The 20680-nt window shown below is 39.9% G+C and overlaps 1 protein-coding gene across 1 annotated transcript in view; it reads right to left on the minus strand.

The window, feature by feature from the left end:
• Nucleotides 1–483: 483 nt before the first annotated feature.
• Insc (INSC spindle orientation adaptor protein) overlaps nucleotides 484–20680 on the minus strand; it is a 312207-nt gene continuing 292010 nt past the window's right edge. The window contains exon 14 of the mRNA XM_058576933.1: nucleotides 484–635. The gene's annotated coding sequence lies outside the window, so the exon portion shown is untranslated. The remainder of the gene's footprint in view (nucleotides 636–20680) is intronic.

The following is a 20680-nucleotide window of genomic DNA, read 5'->3' on the forward strand; positions in this document are numbered from 1 at the left end:
ACCCACCCCCACCCCCCAAAAAAGAATAGAAGATTCTATCTTAGATATCCTAAGGAGTAGACAAAGGCAAATGAAGGGGAGAGAGGATGGGATAAAAAAAAACAACTGTGGAATGAATCTGACCTAATTTTCCTGTGTACATATATGAATATATCACAGTGAATCTCACCATCTCGTACATCTATGAAACACTACTTTAAAAAAAATGTATGAGTAAATATACATCAGGAGAGTAGAGGGATGGAAACAGGAGGAGGGAGGAGGGGAAGGGAGGATGAAGCAGAGGGGGACTGAATTAGAACAAATTATATTCCATGTTTTTATAATGATGTCAAAATGAATCCTATTGCTGGGCATAACTAAAAAGAACCAATAAAAAGCTAATCAATATAATTTATTCTCTCAACAGATTAAAAAAAATCATATGTTCATCCTAATAATTACATAAAAAACTCACAAAATTCCATGTTTACTTATAAAAACATTGAGAAAATTGGCAATAGAACTTCCTCAAACCAAAATAATGCATCTAAATGAGACCTACAGCTAATATTGTATTTAATGGTGAAAATAAATACTTGCCTCCTAGAATGTCAGCTTTCATCACCTCTATTCATCATATTCTTGGCTGGCCACTGAAATAGGCAAGAAAAGAAAAGGAAGAAGTAAAATTGTTTTTATTCATAATTGATATGATTATTTCAATTATGATTAAAGGATTCCAAGGAATCTTCAAAAAATTATTTGAACTAACATGTGTCTTCAGTGAAGTCACAGAATATTGGCTCAAATATAAAAACCATTGTTGTTTCTATAACCTAGCAACAAGTAAATAAAATCGAAATTTTAAAAATCCACAGTGTGTCATTTATATTAACATTAAAAGCCACAACTTAGGGTTAAATTTCACAAAATATATGCAGAAACTACACACACACACATTTATAAAACATTGTTGAGAAAAACAAAAGACTTAAATAAGTGGAAAACTACATATATCATTCAATATTGATAAAATTCAGTTCTCTCCCAATTAATCTACAGATTCAATGCAATTCCAATTGAAAGACTAGCATGATTTTCAAGAACTTGACAAGTTAAACCTAAACCTTAAAGAAATGAGGATTCGGTGGTCAGATTGCCTGATTTTCAAGTACTGGCTTAAAAACCTTGGCAGACTTTCGACAGGTATTTACCCCCCATTGTTATCTCCCCCCAAGCCCTGCCTTTTACTATCATCCATTATTATTATTATTTTTTTTTATCTACCCTTCTCCTTGGTGGCTCCATCCCAGGTAAATCTGAAAATGTAACCTTACTCATTTTGTCATGGATTGGTTTAGAAGTGAGCACAGAATCCAGTATGGCCAATAAAATATGAATAAAAATCAAAGGGGGGTTACTTCTGGAAAAGTCTTCCTTATTGATAAAAAGAGACACCTCCTTTCTTTTCTTTGTTAGATAGAGTTCCTGGGGGGGATGTGGTGACTGGAACTTGGTTATCAGGAGATGAGTTGGTCTGAGGATGAGTCTGACAGACAGACAGGAAGGCAGAACAAAACATGGAAAGAGACTGGATTCTGGATAAAATTGTTAACCCACTGAGTTACCCAGTTCTGTGGAGCTGTCATTTTGGAAGACTTGCAGTTATATAAAAAAAATAAATAAATCACTCATATCTGTAAAATCATTTTATTTTCTGATAACTTGCAGCCAGAAATACCTTAACTGATAAGACTATGTGATTTTAGCTAATTGTTTGATAACTTCAGTTTTCTCACCTCTAAATTAGGGAAACATTGTTATTCCTACTACTGATACTTACCTCATAGAATTTTTAGGCAGATTAAATGAGGTAATCTAAATATATAGTACAATAGAGTTTTAGTCAACGTTTTTGTTGCTGTGACTAAAAGACCTGAAAAGAACAATTTTAGAGTAGAAAAAGGTTATTTGGGATTCATGGTTTCAGGGGTTTCAGTCCATAGACAACCAACTCCATTACTCTGGGCCCAAGTGAGGCAGGACATCATGATGGAAGGGCATAGGAGAAATCAGCTCAGGACATGGCCACCAGGGAGCACAGAGAAACTGCTCTCATGAGGGGCAAAATATATACCCCAAAGTCATGGCCCTAATGACCTGTCACCTCCAGACACACCCTACCTGCCAGTTAATCCTTATCAGGGGATTAATGTCCTGATTAGGTTAATGCTCTCATAACCCACTCACTTCACCTCTTAACTTTCTAGCATTGTCTCATGCATGACCTCTTGAGGGACACCTCATGTCTACACTATATCAGTTGGTACTCTGTCAATTTACAGTAGCTGTGACTGGTAAAGTTTAAAACATCAAGGTTACACAGAGCCTTTCACTATGGCTTGGTGGAATATTACCCCGGTGACACATGATGGAGGAGGTCACATAGAAGCTAGGGTCTCAAGAACATGTGTGAAATATCTGGATGAAGGGAACCCAGCAGGACATTTGGAAACAGCTCCAGGCAGAGGAGAAAGCATAAATAAAAGCTTGGAGATGCAGAGGAACATAGGGCATTTAGCAAACTCCAAATATGGTGGCTAAGTCATAGATCGCTAGACTAAGAGAGGAAGGGACACACTGAGGACTCATGTAGAGCCTTTCAAAGTCATGAAAAGGAGAAACCCACAGGCTCCTGGGGAGGGATTCTAATTTAGAAACCAGCATAAAGTAGGTCTTAGTAATGAAAACTGTGCTGCTCCTGGTTCATGTCTCTAAATATGAATTTGACCTGTTATTTATTTAAGATGCGAAGCTCTTGCCTATACATCAAAGACCTTAGTTTAAAAAAAACATAAAATCTGGCTCAAGTTAAGATTGGAACTTTTAAAGTGGGGCAAGTTATAAATTAACAAGTTTCCTACTATATGCATGAATTGGAGGCTTACAGTGAATTAGGTCACAGACCTGGACCAGACTAATTTGCCTTCATGTTTTGGGTCCCCCAAGCTGTGATAGATATTCCAGAAAATGCAGAGGGGGAAGGTGGAAGAATACTGGGCAAGCGATAAGGTCCAGCATTACCAGGGTAATCAAATTTAGACATAACCAATCAGGAAGATTATTATTAGAGACCGCTGGTCAAAGTTCTCAAACTTTGTCTTAAAAAAATGGCATCTTCTGCTATCCAAGTTTAACTTGGTAGACTGCAAAATAGCCAAGAATTATAGCCATCCCTATATACATGCTTTTTGTATCGTTACTCTGCAGCTTTTCCTAACAAGAAATAGTCTATGTCTCCACTCTTTAAACCTCAGTTTTACCCTGTTACCTATTTTGGCTGATGAATGCTGTCAAAAATGATGCAAGCAGAGGCATAGAAAGCACGTCCCCATTGCAGTTTCTGTAAATTTTCTGCTCTTTGGAATCCTGAAATCATCAAGGAATCAATCCCAGTCTATCCTACTAGGAGATGATAGACAATATAAAGGGAGGTCCAATCATCCCAGCCATCTAGTCAATACCATTCACAAATTGACCAACTATCGGCCCTTAGTCTTACTAGTGAACCAACTGAGATAAGCTGAAGCAAACCCAGTCCAAACTGCTGACCTGCAGAGTCATAAAATTAAAAAATCATTTGTTTTGAGCCACTATAATTTGGCATATTTTGTTATGCAGCAGAAACTAACCAAAACATTTGCAAAGCAGCTCAACATTAAAAATAGGAGAAATAAGTTCTGATCTGATTGAAGCAAAGGGAAAGAGAAGGAGTCTTAGTTATTCTCATGCAAAAATCTAGAATCATCTCTCTCTCTCTCTCTCTCTCTTTCTCTCTCTCTGGAGGTCCTTAAAGAAGTCCTGAAGAATCAGTAGATCCTTGAATAAGAATCCACTATGATCAAGTTCAATGCCTATTTTATGAACAATAATACTGAGGTCTAGAGTCACCCTGATTGTCCTATGCTAATCAGTACACTTTGAATGACTGGCATGACTCATAGATGGGAAATGTTTTATTCACCTTTGTCACTGTGACAAAAAAGACCTGACAAGAACAATGTAGAGGAGGAACAGTAGTTTATTTTAGCTCATGATTTCAGAAGTTCAGTCCATAGTTGGCCAACTCCATAGCTCTGGGCCCAAAGTGAAACAGAACAACATGGTGGAAGGACGTTGTAGATAAAAGCAGCACAGAACATTTCAATCAGGAAGCAGAGAGAGCTCTGCTTACCAGGGACAAAATGGAAACCCCAAAGTCACATCCTTCAGTGACCTACTTCCTCCAGCCACACTTTACAGTTAATCCATAACAGTGGATTAATCCTTGATTACAACTTCACAATCTAATCATTTCACCTCTAAACATGCTTGTATTGTCTCAGACATGAGCTTTTGGGGACACCACATATCCAAACCATAACAGTACATGAGAATTAATTAGACCCAATGAGATACTTACATGAGAAGACAGAAGGTGAGGATCAGTTTCAGCCACCCATGAGAGAGAAATCTAAGAATGGAGTCATCACAGCAGATGGCACAGGAGAGAGATGAGGAGAAGTTAATCCCAGCAATATTATATGGAGCCAGCTGAAGATGAGCAAGATCTATGTTTAGACTTCCAGTTACTTGGTAGATAAATTCCTGTGTTTCTTGAGCAAGTTTTAACAGTCTTTTGGTCACTTATAAGTCAGGTCTCCAAGTGAGTTTCTCATTCTGATATGCTCATTCAAGTTCACTGGGATGCTCAGTGCCCAGGCTGAGACTACCCACTCATTTCCAAATCCTTTCTACTTGTTCCCCAATAGGACGGTCCCTTCAGATGGATAAATGTAACCTTCTCATTCTTTGCTGTGTCTTTCCTGAAACTAGAACCTTTCATGTAAAGAAAATGGAAGAGAAGGTCAAGCAGGTAGACTCTCAGGGTGGTTGGTACACCTGGAATCAAATGTGTGTGCAATTCTGGGATACTGGACTGGCATCATGAAGAGACATGTTGTAAGCAGAAAGCGTATCTCAAAGCTGAGTCTAAACAGTTAGCCTGAGTCATTAAATTATAGCTTTTGAAATATCTCTCATTGGGATCAGATTGGCATCTGGATGTGGATAGGGAGGGGAGCTCTGCTCCTGGTGGGGCTCAGGAGATCTTGGGTATGGGAAGATAGTGGCTGCATGGTACAGGAAGCCAGTCTGAATATTATCACATATCAGACATGAAATATGACATGCAGAACAATCTTGCTAAACCAAGATGTCAGGGCTTAAAGCCAAACCCTGTCTGTGATGTGAACCCATGCACACCACAGTTGGCCAAATGTGTGCTCTGTCAAATCATTAGAAAGTAAAAATAAGCCTTTCCTTCCTCTACTTGTTTGCAAATTGAAAGTCTAACAACTTTACCACTCAACTGCTTGATGATTAGTAGGCGGTAATTTAAACTATACACATTATGCTAAGTATCCTTATATTAATTCAGTCTGAGTGAGTTTTTATAAAATGCTTTGTTCTGCTCAATAAAGTTAATTATATGTTCTATGTTTCATAACTGAGTGTCTTGATTTTTTTAAAAACATAATGGCAGCTTCAATTGCGTTTCCTTATAAACTCGGGTGGGTTAACAAAAAGCAGTCCATATAAGGAAGCAAATCTGTCCACTCCCCACCAACCTGCCCTTTGTACTCCCAGTATCCCTGCAGGGCTATAAAGGACTATAAAGGACTGACTCTACTCCAGAGTTCCAGAAGCCAAATCCCTGAGAAAATAGGCCCCTGGGATGCTTTTCCAAAGTGGAAGGGAAAGGTGAGACTTGGTCTAAGAGCTACCCAAAGTTGTTTCTCTGGTGCTGCAAAAATAAGAGGTTAAGAAAATGGAACCTGGCCAACATGTGAGCAATTGCACAATACATGGGGCCCATTCTGGAAAGTGTAACTACGGATGGACTCCATGATTCCTGTGCAGATGGCCTTACAGATAAGCAGAGGTATATGCTACACTCAGCCTGAGTCTGAGAACCTAGGAAGGCAGAGAGAAGAGCTCTCCTCTATATGAAGGTTATAGAATATGACTGGCTGATATTTGTTAATTGTTATGGTAAGCACATTGCCTGTAGTAATCCATTTAATCTTCCTTAGAACCCTATGAGGTAGGTAATACTGTTATTGCCAGTACAGAGATGAGGAAAACTGAGGTTTGGAGAGTTTAGGCAACTTGGCCATAGAGTCAGCTAGCAACTAGTACATACAGTCAACAGGGACAATCAACAGTCAACATCCTGAGGAGACAGTAAAATCAAAGCCAGGCCATCACTGAGAAGGAACCAGAGAGAAACCACACAGCTAACCAACTCTAAGGGGAACCTTATTAGCAGAATGGGAGAGAGCAGGCCTGGGTGGATTTTCAGAATGGATGCCCTCTCTTTGCACAGAGGATTAGCAGCTTCAGGTACACGTGGGAAGGAGGCCACTAAGGAAATAATAGATGCTGCTAGAAAACCCCAGACCCAGGACATTCAAGGAGAGAATTTGGTTTTATTTATTTTATTTTTACAATAATAATCTAGTCATTCATGTATTTTATATTTAAATAACATAATTTACATGTTTAGTGCATTGGTTTATTTAATTCACAATTTGATCACACCTCACCCGGCACAGGATTTGGCACATTGTAGTAAGTGAAAAAAATATTAACTAATCTTATTGATGATTATTACTAAATTATCTTACACAGGTACTGCCAGATGCAGTCAAGTTTAATGGAAAGATGATAGAGTTTTTAGAACCGTTTTGAACACACCTTCTAACAGTTGTGGTCTATGTGCTCTTAGATGAGTCATTTTTCTATTCTAAGTCTCATTTAATTTTTTTGGCCTAATACATGGGAATAATATAACAGTACGCTTACTCTCAAACCTATTTCTAAGATCAAGTGAGATAATGCATATGAAGGGCATTTTAGGAACTATAAAATACCATTTCCATGTCGGTTTCCATTAACCTAATTAGCCTTCCTATGTACAAATACATTGCATTTTTTAATACATTGCATTTTGACAGTTAATATTTCACTTGATTTGTCCATTGGCAATTACACTCAGAGTACAGCCACAGATCACCAGCAGGGGATGGTTTTACAAAACTGCTTTTTCCTAATCCATTTGAGGTAAGTTTAACCCTAGACACGTACACAAGAAAGCCCATGGCTTCCCATTCAATTACTCCATGACCATAAGAAACTTAACCATATTTCTAGATCTCAAATTTCATTCAAAAGAAGAAAGAAAGTGAGACAAAATGATAGTTGCCTTACAGGATTGTGGTAAGGAAACCAGGACTGTATAAAATCCAGGTGCTACAGGTATCTTTCACCTCCTAGGATTTAGCCAGTGCATGCTGTATATGACTGCTCAGGGTGTGTATGAGCCAGAGCACATGTAAGTTCAGCCATGAGCCCTGGAAGAAGCATGTTCTAACAACCAACAAATGTTCCAAACACCTGTGAGCGCCCAACATCCAATTAGGAAGTGAAGAGGCATTTCATAGAAGGGAGAGGAACCACAAGTCATCTAAAATATCACATAATCTCCCTTACTACCACCAAAAAAGAAAAGTTCACTTTATATAGATTCAATGCACATCTGCTGTCAATCTGTGAAGTGCTGATGTCAGACTCTTCCAGGCACAGTTCTATTCATATCTCCAGAAGTCCTCCCAATAATGCAGGGAGATCAATGTTCTAGTCCTATTTACAGAAAGGGAAACAGCTTCAGAAAATATAAGTGGGTAAGGTTGACAGTCTCCTGCATGGTAGAGCCTGTACCCTGCAGCATAAGCCAAGATGCCAGCCTGGGAGATGGGAGATCCTCGTGGCCTGCTGACCCTCCCTCAGCAAGCCTCAGTCTACCTATCTGTAACACCAGGGTCAGGGAGCTCTTCCCCATGGTTGTGGCAGCGGGTGATTCAGAGAAAGTGGCAGCCTTGTTTCTATTCTGCTCATGTGGGGAATCCTATGAATGATTTATGGTCAAAGCCTTTTCTTCTCTCTCTCCCTCTTTGAACTTATTTTTAGATATTTGTCCATTCGGTTACAGACTTTATAGAAAGCTGACTTCATCAATCACAACCTGCAAACCCAGAGAAAAAAAGACGCAAAGTGAATGTTCCACTCGATTCTCTTCTCCAAGGAGAAACTCCTTTTTCTTCCACCTTGTAGGAAAAAAAAATGTAGCTTTAACCACTAATCACAACTAATGGAAGATGCACTCTGCTATTCTTGACTACAATGACTTGAGACAAACCCCAGGGAAGTCAATATTAGATCAATTTGCGGCTGGCGGCTGGGGAAGGTGTAAAAAGCTCCCACCGTGGGTCCTTTGTAGAGCACTGTGAGTGCCGCACTTGACGGGGAAACATTTAAATCTATTTTCTTTTGACCTCTGAGGACTGTTAAGTGAAAGGGGAAAAAAGGCCTTTGCAACAGGTCTGGTGTTTTGACATTCATTTCCCTGGGCACGGGGTCTTTCTGAAGAAAGAGAGGGCAAATGCTTACAGTTAATGGAAGCCATGCCGGGCAATTGGTATCATCAGATCCCCAGACTGAGCTTAGAGGGGAGGCCAGAAAATTCAAGGAGACACTGAGGGGTGGTACAAGGCTGCACCCCATGTTGAGCCAAGGGTATAAAATGAGTTGTGGACCACCTCATCCAAAGATGAGGAAGGGAAAAGAGCCCTCCATGGCAAAGCGAGGACATGGCCTTTAATTGCAGCTAGCACATAATAAGCACTTATTATGTGCCTGGCCCTATGGGAAAGACTCTGTTTGCTTTACCTCACTAGGACCACATAGAGTAGATATTACCACTATTCCTGTTTCAAAGATATGGAAACAGAATTGGGGAACATAGCCAATGAATGGCGGGCCTGGGTCTCCCATATGGATCTGACCTCCACAGCCATGCTGTTAATCATCATGTGATTCCGCTTTCCTGCTCTATCACTAATGCATTGTGTGCACGGAGCATGATTTAGCATCTCTGAAATTCATTTTCCTCAGTTTTCTGTAATCCACTGATTTAAGGCAAAGTAGAAGCCATGGCTGAACCATCTCAGGCATGTAACTGTGCTGCATGCTGGAATCCTGCAAGGACCTACAAGCTGGGGGTCTCTCTCTTGCTAGAAGATGGGAATTTTGAGAAGTGAACAGATGTTAAGAACCTGTTGCTCAGTTGCCCTAAGCTACCTCTGGTCAGTAGATTATCCTCTGTTTCATTGTCTATAAATTAAGGTCTCCAGGGGTGACCTTAGGTCTAGGTCTAGTTCAGAGATTAACCTCCTTGCCTAAAACCCCTTGAACCTTTGTGAGAAGATAGGATCAGAATTCAACAGGAGATAGTGAGATTTTTGAGTCTAGTTTCCTGCATTCCTTGAGGTAAGGAAAGATGGAAAGAAAGTAGATGAGTATATTGGAGATGTGACTTTTTCAGGTTTCTATAGAAACAAGAAAAGGCTGTATAGTCTAGAAATTAAATGCATGACTCTATGAGACCTGGTGCAAATCCCTGCTCTACCCTTTATTACAAGGGTGAATCGGGGCAAATTACCAAACCTAGCTAAGCCTTAATTTCTTTATCTCTAAAGCGAAAGTCTATGAATAACACCTCCTAAGAGATTTGGGAGGCTTAAAGGTAGTGCATATCTACCTTAACCTAGTGAACAATTAGTGGTTGTCATCATTTTCACCTCCAGAAGAGAGCAGGCACAGTGGTTTTGGAGTAGAAAACAGTATTGGAAAGAGATGAGAACATTATCAATAAGGCAGAGGTAAACTCAGCAGACTGAGCCAGAGAGTGTAGGGCAGGTGTGTGTCCTGGGATTCATCCTATAAGGAGGGAAGGCAGGGCAACCCCAGTTTGCATTTGCCTTATTTTCAGCAAACACTTTCTGGTACTGGAACAACACAACCCAGAATAGCAGAAGACTCAGAGAATAAAAGAACCACACTGGGGTGGGAGTGAGCTGGAGGTGGGGTAGGACCTGACTTGCTAAAAGAAAAACTAACCCCTCTGGGCTCGTCTTTGGAGGACAGACCCTTGCTAAGGTGGTGAGCAAAGGGGACTCGAAGGATTCATCCGAATTGGACTGTCAATGCAAATGTCAGACAGGACATTTTCTAAGGGTCATAGAGAATAGAGTAGGATTTTCCCCAATAAACCCACTCTGCCTGTTCTATAGCAACTTGAAGGCTTGGGTCGCATTGACTCTATCTCAGCTCAGAGGTAGAGCCTGGTCCAAGGATTGGCAAAGTTTTCACAAAGGGCCAGGTGGAAAATATTTCAGGCTTTGTGAGCCAGATGATGGTAACTACTCAACTTTGTTAAGAAAGCATCTGTATACATTAAGTAAACAAAAGGCTCTGGCTGCGTTCTAATAACACTATTTATAAAAACAGGCATCCGGATGAATACAACCTGTGGTCATAGTCTACTGTACTAATCAAAGGGGCTCCGTCCATCCTTTTCCATTTAATGCCTAAATCAAAAGCTGTGTAAGATTCCAGTGACAACAGTGATTGGCTTTAGATAGTCTGATCAGAGCAGATATTGGGAATTTGAGTTGATGGTTTTGTGGAGAAGGGAAAGCACTATTTTCCCCCTCTATGCATCTAAGAAAATGATCATAAGGAAAGCCAGACTGAGAAGGAAACTAGTAAACAGAGGAGGGCAAAGCTTAGAAAACAAACCGAAGGCCTGTTTTAACTATGCCTGAAGGCTGCCCCATGTTTGACTTCATAATTATAAAAGCAAATAAATTCCTATTTTAAAAGTGTTTTTGAGTCAGACTTACTAGTACTTCCAACCAAAGCTGCTATAGGCGGGGGATCTTATGTAAGGAAAAGAACACAGTGCCATTCCACAATTAAAGCAAATCAATAATATACCAAATATGAACCCGCTCTGGTGCAGCTCAGATTGGGGAATCAACATGGGCAAGGCTCCACTCGCCCCTGACCAACCACAGGTACTGAGGCATCACCCTGTCCCCTAAGTTATAAAGGTATCCTTTAAATACCACAAGCTGAAAGGATCTCAATAAGCTTTCTGGTATTTCAGGAGACATCGCTGAGAGAAGGGAACACCAGTTAAATCACCAGGGTTATGGAATTCACTCCTTCCATATGATCTGACTTATTGTAGAAGTTCCTCTGGGAACCTCTATTTCCTAATCTGTAAAATAAGCATCTTGTGTGAAATGGGCATAGGAAAGGCTTTGTTCCCACCACATCCAGTAGAGTAAGAACAGATTGATCATCTCTTCTCTCCAGCAGGATGAAACTTTGGATTTTTTTTTTTCCCTTACATGAAAGTGATACAAATCCCCTGAAAAGGTTAGAAGTAAACATAAGAAAGAAAAGGGTGGATGATGGGAAAGGCAGCGAAAAAAAAAGAAAATACAAATCACCCATAAGACATCTCTGAAAGACACCATGGTGAGCTCTCTGAGGTGCATATGTTCAAGCTTACTTCTGTCTCTTTCTCTCATACATACAGATATAAGAATTAATAGTGTGCATATCATATTATAATCTCTTGAATTACCTTAAAATATAATGATCATCTTTCCCTACCAATAAATATTCTTCCATCATATAATATTTTAATAGCTATAAAGAATTTCCATTGCATAGATATACCAAAATTTATTCAACTAATCTTTCTGTTGGAAATTTAGGTTTATCCAATCTTGTGCTGTTTTAATAGGACAACGAACATTATTGTAGCTAAATCTCTACCCATTTGCATTATTATATCCTTAGGATTTATTTTTAGAAACAGAATTACTAATTCAAAGGGCATAAACATTTTTAAGTTGTTTGATGCATTTTACCAAATTATCCAGAAAGTTTATGCAAATGTAAATCCCTTTCCCTGTACACTGGGAAGCCTGTTCACTCCCACTTCACCACCACAAGGCATTGTTATATTTTAAAATCTTTAAGTCACATGGAGTGAGAAAATGAGACCAGATTCATTAGGAGAAGATACATTGAACATCGATTTCTTTGTGGGATAAATCTACTCCCAGGCTTGATTTGTAATTGGACCCAGGATTCATGTTAGGGTCTAACTCTGGTTACAGGTCTACAACCAAAGGTGACAGGAAAAGGGAACAGGTTGATTCCTCTTTGATGATCTAAAGGTAATATAAGGTAAATAGCCTCATCAGAGAAGGTGCCTGATAGGCCAGGACACAGAGGCAAATGGATACTAAGGCCAGCTCCACATTTTCAGAATCCTCCCAGATGTCCCCTTGAAATGATCAGAGCCTCAGTCTTTCCTCATTAGGGCCTTTGATGGGACACAAGCATGGATACATATTCAACTGAGAGAACTTCACACCTGCAAGGAGAATCTTGAATTTGGTTATCTGCCCTGTGGCTCTTCAAGATACATAAATACAGTCGTAAACCACATAATATTTCAGTCAACAATGAACCACATATATGATTTGTGGTCCCACAAGGTTATAACAGAGGTGAAAGTTTCCCATTGCTAAGGACACTGTAACTTAATCATGTTTGCTCACGTGTTCGTGGTGATCCTGGAGAGAAGAAGCCTATTGCACTGTCAGTTGTATAAAAGTAGCTCTATTACGTACAGTACATAATATTGATAATGATAATAAACGAATATTAATGACTATATAATTACTATACTATACTATTATTACTATTTTAGAGTGTTCTTCTATTTATAAACATAAAAAAAAGTTACTGGAAAACAGTATGCATGAAAGCAACAGCCTCGTCCATCTCATGTTTACCTATCTCTTGATCACATCAAGAGGCCAAATCAAATGATAGGCTTATGCTATTGAAGTTTGTGTCAAGAGCACACTATAATGTTCACACAATGACAACAAAAGGGCCTACCAACCCATTTCTCACAATGTGTCCCTGTGACACCTGACTATGTACACAAATGTGTCTTGTGTGTGCAAATATTTTTAAGCACAGTCCTACAAATCTGGGAACATACGATGACTATTTTATAAAATATGAGCCCAAATTTAAGATTTGGCAAGTTATTATCTTTCATTAAGCAATCCAGTACTTTTATTGAAGTAGCATGGAAATTCCACACCAACAGCTGGAATTTCCCTTTGTGCTGTTGAGTGAATATGGCAAGATGATCTTCAAAGACTTGCCCTGAGTGACACATCAGGCAGATGACTACAGCTGACGTCTTTGCCCCTGAGTGAGGTGATGCTTTAGGTTTCCCATCCTTGAATATAAACAAGAGTTTTTAATGCCTTCTGTCCCTACCAGGTCTGATAACCAAGAACACCTTACTGTGACAGACCCTAAACTGACATGGAATGATCACTTCATGTTCACATCTTTGTGTACTTTGTATGTGGGCAGAAGCTGGGACTTGCTTCCAATCAATGGATTATAGCAGATGAACAGAAGTCACTTCGATGATAAGGTTGCCTTATATAGCACAGGTAATGAGCTGTCACCCCAAAGATTATGCCACAGTAGTTTATATAAACTATACACAAACACATGACTCAGAGAGCTTGCTTTCTCTCTTCTTCCCTTTCTCTCTCTCTCTCCTGTTGGACTTAAAGGAGCTATCTTTCATGATTTCTACAGCTTCAAGGAAATAAATCTGCCATCAACTAGAGTTTAAGTTTGGATGCATATTAGTTTCCAATTCAGCCTCAGATGCGACCTCAGCCCTGGCCAACACCTGGTTTGGCATCTGATGAGACTCAGAAGCAAAAACTCAACAAAGTTTTTCTTAAACTTTTTGACGTACAGAAACTGTAAAATAATAAATATGTGTTGTTTGAATCTGCCAAGTTTATAGGAATTTGTTGTGCATCAACAGAAACAAAGAAGCCTACATATACCTCTTTCTTTTATGCATTTCTATAACCAAGATCTCAATTGCAAAATTGCAAACCAATCTTGTTTGATTTGAACAGGAAAGCAACTTATTAGAAGCATACCAGACAGGCCACAAAATCAATAGAAGGTTGTAGAACTGTCTTGCCCACTAGAATGGCAATAGAAAAGACCAACAGCAGGAAGCACAGCCATTCATGCATGGCATCATCTAAGATTCTACTTTTGGTACAGCTGCCACTGTTGCCACCACTGCTAAGTAATGCTGCCACTGGACTCTATTGCTGCTGCTGGACACCGAGTCCTAGTACAGGTACCACTGGGGGAAGTCACCATGTGATACCTTCTCTTCTGCCTTGTATCTGCATCCTTTCATTGAGATTTGAAGTATTAGGTGAGAGCACATGTAGTCACACTCCTTTATCTTCATGGCCAGGAAGCCATGGGATGAAGTATCTGTCCAGAGTCTTAGAATTGCTTAAATTCAGCGTGTACCTTCTTGTTCTATATGAATAGAAGTCCCTGGAATTTACAGAGGGCAGCTAATCCGAGACCATAGTGTAACTTATGCTGTTTAAAAGTATGCAGTCCAGAGCTATTCATAGATATTACAGTGAGAATGCAGCCCCTGGGAGCACACAATGCAGCACCTGGTACTGCTTGATCCAGCTTCTACTGTGGAAATTGAAAGGTGCATCCTTTCAAGACTTATGTTATAAAATGTTCCTTCCAACAGAAAGGTGTTAGAATGCAGGATACTCATGAGTAATTTTAAAATTATATCAAGTAACAGATAATAATTGAAGACATATGTGCACATAATATTTCTTAGTCTAAGAATAAAATCCAGGAGGGTAGAAGAGAATCATGGATACATGTGCAAGGACTGCAACATTACATGGTAAGAGAGAGAATAACAAGTATTCAAGACATATGCATTGCCAAGGTGATGCTGAGAAAGAATTTCCCAGGAGGATTTCAATTTCATAGGAAGAATTTTTATAAGGAAACAACATAAGGTGTTTAAATGTCATTTGATTTTTAATAACAACACTGAAAAAGAGGCAAAGTAATAGATGTTCTTTTAGACTTCATGTTCTGATTTTGAATTTGGAAGTTATGGTTACTTCCAAGGCAATGTTCAAAATGCTATTTGTAGTCTGGAGTTAAAGTAAGGGATCAGGATCCAGGACCTGTGGTTCAAAAACCCTTTCAATCAAAATAATTGCAGTCAAATTGCAGCCCATTCAGTCTTCTCATTCCTGACAAAGTGAAAAATGCAATATATTTGTAAAGTTGAATAAAATCTCTCTTAAAATAACCAAAACAAAACTTCTTTAATCTCTATGAAAATGATGTGGTCATGATATAGACCTGAAATTTGATCAAGAAAAGTTATAAAAGTTAACAAATTGGGTAGGACAGGCCATCACATTTCTCTACTGTAAAAGCAAAGATAATATCAAATTTTCATTAACTGTGTCTGACTTCTCTGATTCAGAGAAAGAGTGAAGGAAATCTACCCGTTAAAGTTCATCTTAGAGATGGAAGAAAAAGTGTTCTTCCTGGTCTCAGCTCACACAGGTCAATATTCCTGATACCAGATGGGTGAAATGTTCCCCACCCACCAGCCAAGCAGTTCTAGAGCTGAGTGTCTAATCCAACTCCACTCTGACACTTATACAAGGGTTTTAGGAACTGTACATTAGGAAGTGTAGATTAAGACCAAATATCCATTTTACAATATTACAGTTCATGATGAAAAAGATAAAATTGAAATAAATACTTGCATGTGTAGAAAATTTGTTCTTGCTATAGGATGAATTAAAAAAAAAATAGTGAAGACATTCAGAAGAAGGTAAGGGAAGGTGATAGAGAGCTATTTGACTCACCAGGCATGATAGGAGACCAGGTAGGCTCTGTCCTAAAGACAGGATGAATCCTGACAACAGGGACAGGAAAGTGAGGGCAGAACCCAGAATCAGATGGGCCCATTTTAGGAGAATCAAGTCATCTGTGAGTCCTGAACAAAACGTCCAATGAAGTACAGTGATTTCAGGATCAGTGCCGACCACTACGTAAAAGGATTGCTGATGTGCTGACTGCTTCGTTTGGAAGAAGACACCAATTGTGGCCACAGAAGACAAATCTGGCTACAGTGAAAAGAAGCCAGGAAATGGATGAACCTGGGAACTGGAGCTTATTCACTAGAGCAGGAAGCATTGCTGTGCAAAAATAACTGCAAAAAAAGAGTGATATAACTGAATCACTACAAGTAAAAAAGTAGCACTACAAGTAAAAAACCATACACTGGTTCTGTGGATACTGGCAAGCTGAAATGGAAATTGAGTCTAAATTCAGCTCTGAGCTGAGCTTGGAGGTCATCCTCAATTAAAGCACCCTACATCTCAGGTTATTGGATGCACAACTAATTCTGTTCCTTGCCTGTTGGAGATGCTGATTTTTTTTTTTTCTTTTCATAGTGCCTACACAGTGGGGATTGGCCAGGGGCTGAGCACATTTGAATACGTATAATGGTGGCTGGGAAAGACATGGATGGGGATAATCCATTCATTCCCAGCTACAGAATGAATTCATTGATGAGAGGGGTTGTAGCTTGGACATCTTTGCTGATCATCCTAGAGGCTGGTTCATAGCAGGCCTTGAGTATGTGCTTACTGATGGGTTGATTTGTCAACTGATTGATAGGACAATTGGCTAAATAAAAGGGCATTATGGAAAGCAAAGGTGGGCCATTATCCCTCCATGCTTTCTCAGACCTGCCTTGCAGAGATGTGACTTATTGCTTCCCCTCTCCCCACTCCTTCTCAAAGAACATGACATGACCTTTCTAGTTCCACAGAATATATTTACTTTCCCCCTGGGTACTTCCAATTTGCATAAGTGAAACAATGCTTACTTTGCGTTCTCCTCTATCCCTCATAAATGGAAGCCCTCTCTGTCCTCAATGTCCCCACACAAATAAATGGTCCAAATCACATGCACTCTGAACAGATTCTTTGTCCAAAGCTCACTTCAGCCTGAAAAAAGCAATGGCTATACATACAAACCACCCTCCATCTCTCAACACCACTCTCATCCCATTTCATACTACAATATTCTACTTAACTTGTTTCAGATATAACATATGCCTATCTCCTGTATCAGCCAATGGAACTGTTCAGGTACCAGCATACAGGATGCCAGAGGTCTGATGGGTCAAAACCTTCATTACAATCTGTCACCAGTGGCACTTGGCATCAACCACATGCAACTGTATCAGACAAGATCAAGTCCTATTGGTAAAATGTCACATGAGCCCTGACCACTGTGCTACTGCACTCACAAAGCTTCTCCTAGGCATCTTGAGGTTCCCTAAATAGAAGCATGGCTTCTTTGCTCTGAACCCATAGAGAATTTTGTGTCCTTGCATTCCTTCAGAATATTCATTTGTGAATGCCATCTTGCTGATATGGCCAGGTTGATTATTTTATGAATCAACAAAGTATTTAGAGCAAAAAAACCTCACTATTAATAAGTATATAGGAGTAAGAGGCATAAACTAGGATGGCTCTAGGCAAAACAGGATATGTAGTAGCTCTAATACTAGCTTCTCAAATTGCAATATGAGCTCCCTGTAGGCAGGGTCTGTGGCCCTTCCTCTTCTGCTCCACTCTGCCTTTACCATCCCCATTCCTTATTCAAGGCAAAGTTACCATGTTCTCTACACACCCTTCCCAGTGGATCTTACTAATTTGCAGGCCTACGTATATCTCAGTATGTTCAGGCTTAGGATCACTTATTTCTGACCAAAGGAAGAGTATAACTGTTTCAAAGAATCTCAGTCACAGGTATGTTTCCATTTCCTAAGCTCTTGGCTAACTTGAATGAGTTTTGTCTTCTTCCCTGTAAGCAATCTCCCAGCAAATCTTGGGAGCCCCATGCATACCACATAGGTTCAAGAGCTAGGTCAGTGGGGAGCTGGGACCCTGAAGCAAGACTGGGTCTTTCTGAAGCATCGATCTTGAGTAAATGCCAAAGTCAGACAAGTTTGCAGACCTGCTGGGTAAATACCCCAGACTCCCCCGCCCCCCCAGAGCTGGAGTGGAGCTGTGGTGTTCCTGGGTGCTGCTGGTGTTGCACAACCTGGCCTCCTTGCACAGTTTCTCAACGCCAGCTGCTCCCTCTGGCTGTAGCCCTTTCCTCCTGCACTCTTATAGCCACATCCCCTGCACTTGGTTTCTGGGGCCCTTGAACAGCTGCAGGAGGTTGAAAACTCCTGTCTCACCCTGGTTTCCTCATCTCAGCAGAACAGGTCTGGGTGTCTCGCCCTGATCCCCACAGGAAGCTCTCAGTACTGCATTTGTAGAAGGTGCCGCCCTGCCCTATCTTCTGAGACCCCACCATATTTCTCTTCCTGCCCATCCTCAAAATGAAAACACCTGGTTTGTAAGAGAAGATACCACCACCACTCTTGGGTATGTGTGTGTGTGTGGGGCGGGTGTTTGTTTCCTAGGGCTCCCTGAGCTATCAGAAAACCCAAGTCAGTACTTAGTCACTTTTCTCTGTAATACATTGGATATTTTTTTAAGATAAACTAATGGTAATAATGTTGTTTTTTAGTGAATTAGTTAATGATGATTACAATGAAACTGTACACAAAAAGACAGAAGTTGTGATCACGCTGGATTTCTGGATCAGAAACATAGAAAAAATTGTGAAAGTGTGAGTAGATCACTTCCTTTTTAATAGTGGTTCAAATATTAAATGTTCCATTTCTGCTTAGTTTATTTAATCATTGTTCGCCTGTGGCATGCAATTCGGGTGTTTGTATTATGGAGAAGCCTTAGGTGGGTGGTTATTTCATTCTAAAGGAGAAAAGAGTTTCTCGTAAGAAATGAGCTCCACGTCTGCATGCCCCCGCTTTGTGAAGGAAAAGGTAGTGGAGACAGAAACATCTTGAGCCTTTTTTTTTTTTTTTTGGTAGGCACAACCACCCTGATTCCTCTGGGAAGTCCTCTAAGGAAGGTGTCATCCCTCTGATTATGGGGTGGGAAACTAAAGGTAAGTGAGTTTAAGTTGTTAGTCCCAAGTCACAAGATTTTCTACTATACCAAAGATATAAGGGAGACTGGTCAAAAAGAGACTGAACATTCTTGCTGATACCCAAATGTATTAAGCAAAATAGCAACACTCGGTAGACTACTCAAGAAATCCAGGGAAGAGCCCCAGAAAGGAATTACAACAGCTTGCGAATCTCCAGCAGATATTTCACTGTGAAGAGATTTTCCTCTCCCCTCCAAGATATGAAAGAACTATGAATGTTATAACTCCCCAAATTCTGCTAGGACCTACAGACCCTGTAAGGATTCACTAAATGGATGCTTCTGAGACCTCTGGCAAAGGTATTCATAAATATTTATTTAAGGGTCCACTGAATAATACTTTAAACTGTATTGCTATAACTGTATTGGAAAACACACAATGTGAACAAGAAGGCAAAAAGATTGAGGGGGGGGCGGTTAAGAATAGTGGTGGTAGAATTAGAGTCCTTTCATTGATTTTTTTAAAAAAAAACTCCACTTTTTACAAATCTAGTATAGTTTAGTTTTCTTTTTAAATGTGGTGGAGAGAAAGAAACAGGAGATTTAAACCAAAGCATCACTCTTAACTGATTTTGTGATTTTTATTTCTCTAAACCCTACTTTCCTTATCTTACACACAGGCTTCATAATGACTGTGCAGTTCTGTACATAAATTACCTAACACACTATCTGGTCCTTAATGTTATTCTTCTTCTCTTCCCAATACTCAGTGAAAAGGTTGCACCAATATATACCAGGACAGTCATTTCCAGGTATCTTTTCATAGAAAAGTTCTCCCCAAGTCAAAAGGGCTAGCATTAGGACCCAGCTCCACATCCATAGATCCATCTCCCTCCACCACATGCAAAGCATCAAAAGAACGGCTCTGTCCATGGAAATCACAGCACGGGGAGGAGGGAAATCAAACCCAAAATTAATCAAACAGGATGTAATTCCCAGAGCAAACATGCATCAATTAGGGGAAATGTTAGCGTCCAGGTACCGGGTTTGGAATTTCACGAGGGACTCATAAGGTGAATAAACTAAGGTCTGACATTGATTATGGAAAGCAGCAGCTGTGTGATGTCAGGGCTGCTGTGATCAGTCCAGCCAGAAATTCACTTTTCAGTACCCTGATTCCTGGGATTACCTTTGTGCCGACTGTCGGCCAAAGAATGAAAAACTGCCCTGTTTAATGGAAAAGTTTCTCTGATCTGTTCATCCGACAACTGAGCGATTCAATGAATGCTGACTTTCTTTGTCCATTTTTGAATGATACACATTCTTTAACTTGGAGCAAGTCAAAGGAAGAAATTCTTCATTGCCCCTTTACGTACAACAGAAGGTCTCTCCCTCAGAGAGAAGAGGGAAGAAAAACCAATTGCTAATACAACCTTTCTCTATGCCAAAAGCTTTAGGTATATTATTATCTTATTTTCCCCTTAGATCATATGATGTAGGTGCATTCTTCCCATTCTCTAGATAAGGAAACTGAGGCTCCAGGAAAACATGGATTTGAGCCCTGGCTTGTTGAACTTTGAAGCCCCTAAACCTCATGGCTTAATAATCTATCCCCAGATCAATGTTCAGGGAGCATTAGGCCTTCTCTTCAGTTTAGGCAGGTACAACCAGAATACTCAGGTATATGCCTCCTCAGAGGCTGAGCTGAGATTAGAGAATTTTCTCTATTCACCTGTCCAAGT

The sequence above is a fragment of the Marmota monax genome, unplaced genomic scaffold (assembly GCF_021218885.2).
Source record: "Marmota monax isolate L192 unplaced genomic scaffold, Marmota_monax_Labrador192_F-V1.1 WCK01_AAM20220418_F8-fsc00061, whole genome shotgun sequence".
NCBI classification, from domain to species: Eukaryota; Metazoa; Chordata; class Mammalia; order Rodentia; family Sciuridae; genus Marmota; species Marmota monax.